The sequence below is a fragment of the Silene latifolia genome, chromosome 6 (assembly GCF_048544455.1).
Source record: "Silene latifolia isolate original U9 population chromosome 6, ASM4854445v1, whole genome shotgun sequence".
In the NCBI taxonomy this organism is placed as follows: domain Eukaryota; kingdom Viridiplantae; phylum Streptophyta; class Magnoliopsida; order Caryophyllales; family Caryophyllaceae; genus Silene; species Silene latifolia.
Window position 1 is genome coordinate 109676072 of NC_133531.1, and position 5521 is coordinate 109681592.

The window sequence follows — 5521 nt, forward strand, 5'->3', positions numbered from 1 at the left end:
AACAATTACTCCATAATTATTTTCAAAACCATTCATGTCAAGTTTGTCAAATCGAACCCGAGACCGAATATTATCAAGATAATGATGATTATTCGAGTCTAGTTCTTCAAATCAACATATACGGTCTAAACGACCCTTTCAAATCAAACCGGGTTCAAATACCCATTTCCCAACACGTTTTATAACATTTTCCAAAAGGTCAGAACACGGTACATAAACCGTGGGCTAACCCGCGCCTAAACAGGCCCTCCATTTCTCATTTTCAAAACCAGGGGGAGGCCCCTTGTATCGCCGGCTGGCTCGCGCCTCATATAGCCGTCTAGTACAGGGCCTGTTCCCTTCCAGCATTAGTCTAGGACGATCCCAACTCTGGTTAGCCCGGATATTGGACGGATCAGATGACTATTTGATTATTCAAAATCATATTTGCAAAATGCCTTACTAAGACAAATGGATCATGTTATACACCCTAAACCTAATACGGTAAATGGATGTTTAATTTCCGTCTTGCATGCAAATCAATCATTAATCCAACCCGACATCTTATACTTGATACCTGGATTAAATCAACCGCTCAGAAAGCTCTCACATGTTAGGTTTAAATTATTGGATGCGCATTCATGCATTTAAACCGTCTTATCAACTTTTGCATTCAACCAACCAAGATCGATCAATAGAGGCTGCTACCGCGGGCGGGATTGGGTGTCTGATTAAAGGGCTTCCCAATACGTACCTTCACCTCTTACTCAGAAACTTTGGATAGTGGACGACCTTATCCAGGGCGTACGAGAGTCATTCTAGAGATAGGATGCTAAAGAGGGACGATTTCCTTATCTTTAGTACCTATGTCAAACGCTGCTTTGTGCTTCAATTTGACCGAGGTATAAAGTGGAATTCGAACGGGTTCCAGGCATCTCACAAATGATTGATGGCGCCTCCAAACATCTCTAATCGTTTTGAGACCCTTACCGAGACGAAACCGACCGATCTAAAAACGATCCGGTCGAAAGCATTTTTTACGCCGCCAAGCGTGGTTTTCAAAAGACCGCTGTATGTCCACAGATCGAGGTGGGCTTGCAGGTGGGCCATGTCCACCGATTGGCGACTCCGCTGGGGATAACTAGGACACTTACGTCTTTGTGATCCCTAGATGGTGAGACTCGAACGAGGTCTTGGTTGGAATGCATTAATTGATATTACGGTCACGGTCGGGTTCCTTATCCGGGCCCACAACCTAACCCTTTTCAACCAATTGGCTCGTCTCGTCGGCGTGAGTTGTTCTCATCCCCGCGTTTTGAATCCCGATTGAGTCAAGCATACCGTTGACGTTACACATTTCTGTCTCGTCAAAGAGCTTTCATCACTTTAGAGCACGAGGCTAGGGCACCCTCCTTACACATTTTGTTTGGATTGGTGTCCCTCTCGCAAATGGGGGTTTGATTGCTTGGTATGTAACCCACCCTCTTAAGCCAAAACCCGTGTCAGCATAATGCATAATATAATGAACTGCGAGTGCTTATGTGCTACTTGATCATAAGTCCTTCCGTGTCATTTTCAAACTTTCAAAAATCACCTCTCGCGCCGTTATAATGGCCATTTCAAAACTCGGTCTTTCGCCGATCGTTGCACGCCTTTCTAGGTCCTCGTAATGACGATTTTCGAACCTGGTTTTTTATAACCATTTCAAGACCCCCTTCTAGGCCGTCGTAATGACGATTTTCAAACCCGGTTTTTTATAACCATTTCAACATGCCTTTCTAGGCCGTCGTAATGACGATTTTCAAACCCGGTTTTCAACAACCATTTCAAATCACCTTTTTACGCCGTTATAATCGCCACGTCTAGACACGGATTTTAACTCGTTTCGCGCCGACAATGGCTCTTTCAAAACTCGAGAAATGCACGCACCCTTTTCTCGAGACACTTTCGGGATCCCGAGGACCACTCACCGTCCCCGAGACCTCTTCAAACATTTCAAACCCGATTTTCAAAACATACAATTTTGAATTTCAAAACCGTCTTGGGAAGCAACACACTGTTTTCCGAGCCGACTCAAACTCGAACCGTCTTTTGCAAATAAACTTAAGACGACCCTTTTAACTAATTGACTTGCGGAGATCTCTATCTTCAGAAGCCGTCCAATAAAGCGACAAATGAATATTTTTGAAAATTTCTATTTTCGAAAACTTCAGTCCACCATTCCAATTCCGCCTCGTGTCTATCGAGTCAAAGCAAACGTACTTATGGGTCTTTACTTATGAGTCGTCTCACCATGATAGCCGTCCAATGGCGTCACGCCGTTACGTTGGACTCATGTCAAAAGTTCGGTCAAACACCGTCACGTCATAAATCGAGTCAGCACCGAGGGACCACACACGGTCACCCTCGTCTTGTTGAGTCCGATCTTTGTCTCGTCCTTTGTGTTGTCTGCGTTCAATCTTGGAACCGTGTCGGATTGAGTTGTAATGTGAGCCATTTTTCTGCCTCAGAGCCATGGCCCCGTCTTCAGCTTCGTCCAACAACAACAATGATAACAACAGAGATGTCACAACTGATCAGCTAGCCAGCCTACTTACCGCTCTTAAGGTCACCCTGGATCGCGTCGAGACCCGTATCGACGCCCTGGAAAATAAGGAAACTGGGGAACATAATACCCCACCTCTGACTGAAACTGAGAAGAGGCTAAAGCTTTTGGAGGAACAGCTCCTATCCCGGGGTAACAATATCCATCTTGAGAAAAACCGAAGGTTCGAACCTATTGGGGATCAATTACCTGACAACTTCACCCTGACTGATGTGCCTAAGTTCAAAGGAGTGGAGGACTCGCTCAATTATATCCGTGCTTTCAAAGACTACATGGCCATTAAAGGGGTCAAACAGGAACTCTTTACTCGGATCTTCCCGTCCTCTTTGGAACCGATCCTTCGCCAATGGTACTACTCCCTAGATCCGAAAAACCTTACTACTTGGGATGAGATCGCAGTTGAATTTGCCAAACAGTATGCCGACAATGTCGAGATCCAGGCCAATACCCGTACTCTCGAAGTGCTAACCCAGAACGACAAGGATAGGTTCACCGAATTCTTAACCCGTTGGAGGAGGGTGAGTACTCAACTGGTCAGTAAGCCGAGTGAGTCAACTTTAGTGGAAAAGTTCGTCAACAATCTCCGCACAGTTTATGCCAACCTACTGAGGTATCAGAATATTAAGACCTTCCAAGACTTGCAAATTCTGGGCACGCGCATTGAGGATGACCTCTGAAAGGGTGTCTTGGCCAAGACCACTAGCAGAGGCTACCAGAGATCCACCTCAACCGGATCTCGCCCTTACGGCCAGACAAAAAAGATCGATGAGGTTATCCTTGTCGAACCATCTGCTAAGAGAACTGAGCGCCCCCAGAGAGTGTTCACCAACATAGGGTCAACTTATGCAAGTGCTCTAAAAAGGCTCATGGACCAGGGGAAGTTACAACCAATCGGACCCACCTCGGATCCGACCGATGCCAAGAAGTCCCGATTCTGGAACCCCAATGCCTACTGTCAGTATCATCGAGGGAAAGGGCATGATACCGAAACCTGCTTCAAACTCAAGCACCTCATTCAAGACATGATTGAGAAAGGATATTTGCCTTTACCCCCACCAACTAAGCCAAACAACAAAATGAACCCTCTGAGAATCCACGCCATTTCTGACGATGAGCCGACTCTGGACTACTCCCACCTCATTCTGCCAGCTGATGACGAGGTGAACGTCTTGGGGAAAGATCCCTCATACGGAGTGTTTGTGTTTAATGCTGCCACTATCCTCACTATGTTTCAACAAGTTGAGTAAGCCATAGCCAGCCTCTCCAAGAGAATCACCCGACTTGACGACGCCTACCGTCGACTCATCTTCAATCCTCCAGCACCGCGCCCAAGAGAGAATCCCCCAAGCATTAAAAACTACCCACCCCAGGATGGATTGCTCCCGCGACCATTCTGGCATTGACCTCACGAGAATCACCCTCAAAATAACTACCCTCACGAAAATCACCCTCACAGTAACTACCCCCATAAAAATCACCCTCATAAAAATCACCCCCACAAAAATGCCCCTCACAAGAACTGCCCACCGAGGAATACCCCTCCAAGGTACCCTCAAGACTCTGAAATTAATGGCATCTGGAGAGACGATGTTGAGGATGTCTATATCATCCCAGGAAAGGAGAAACGGGCGAAAGAAATCGGACAACTTACCCGGTCCGGACGCCCCTATCAGAACCCGAACAATCCAACGGTCGTTCCAACAACGAATGACCAAGTCGTCCCGGAAGCGGACACTCAACCAAAGGCTCCTGAGAATTCAATCCTGAAACAGCTTCAGAAGGCAAAAGCTGAGATCTCGATCTGGCAACTGATCACAACGTCCTTCGAACATCGACAAGCCTTGCTGCAGGCCTTGGGAAAATTAACCGTGCCCTCCACCTCTTCCCCAGAAGAAATAGTGGCACACATGACAAGGGACGCCCCTGATCTGAACAACCCAGTCGTCTTCTCCGACGAGGATATCCCTCCGTTCGGAGCAAATCATAACCTGGCCCTGTATATCACCGTACAATGCCTCCAGAAAAATGTACCCATGGTCCTCGTGGATGACGGATCCGCGGTGAATGTCATTCCTCTCAAGACTGCCCACAGGCTGGGTATCAAGGAAGTTGATTTGGTCCGGACAAACCAAGAAGTACGCGCCTACGACGGCACTCGTCGCAAGGTCGCTGGGCTTATCACCCTGACCGTCGCAACCGGACCACTGGAAAGACAACCCAGTTTTCAAGTGGTCGACATCGACGCCTCTTTCAATATGCTCCTGGGACGTCCCTGGATTCACGCCGTCAAGGCGGTTACCTCAACTTTCCACCAAAAGATCAGGGTCCCCTTCAACGGGAAGACGATCACAATTCCTGCTTCCCCGATCAAAGCTGTCATGAGAAGGGGAATAGCCTCCCAAGTCATTTAGGAGGATGATAATGAGATGTGGGGTTTCTAAGCCGTGAATGCCATAACTGATGAATCGGCGCCCTCTGATTGTGACCCGTTCGCCATCCTCACGGTCAACCGTATCATGATGCATCAGGGTTACTTCCCGGGTTTGCTGCTCAATCCACTGAAGGACCCATTGCCTCCCTTGAAACAGGCTAAGGTCCTCAACATTCCCTTTGGGCTGGGATACGAACCTACCGACGAAGATATCCAGAAGATGAACCTCCTAGTCCGAAAACGCAAGAAGCACGGGGTTATCATCCATCCCTACCATCTGACTCTCAACGGATACTTTGTCCCCGAGGGAGAGTCCGAGCTCTACCATGGCTTTCCGGAGGCAATCTATGACTCTGTGGTGAAGGCTAGGTACTTGGGAGTGGAAGTCTTCCAGGACTGCTACTTTATCCCCGACAACATCGAAGCTGCATCAACTGAGTCCAAGCCGTCACCATGCCTCGACGGGCAAGCTGTCACACTCCTCTTTGGGGAAGATAACATCAAAC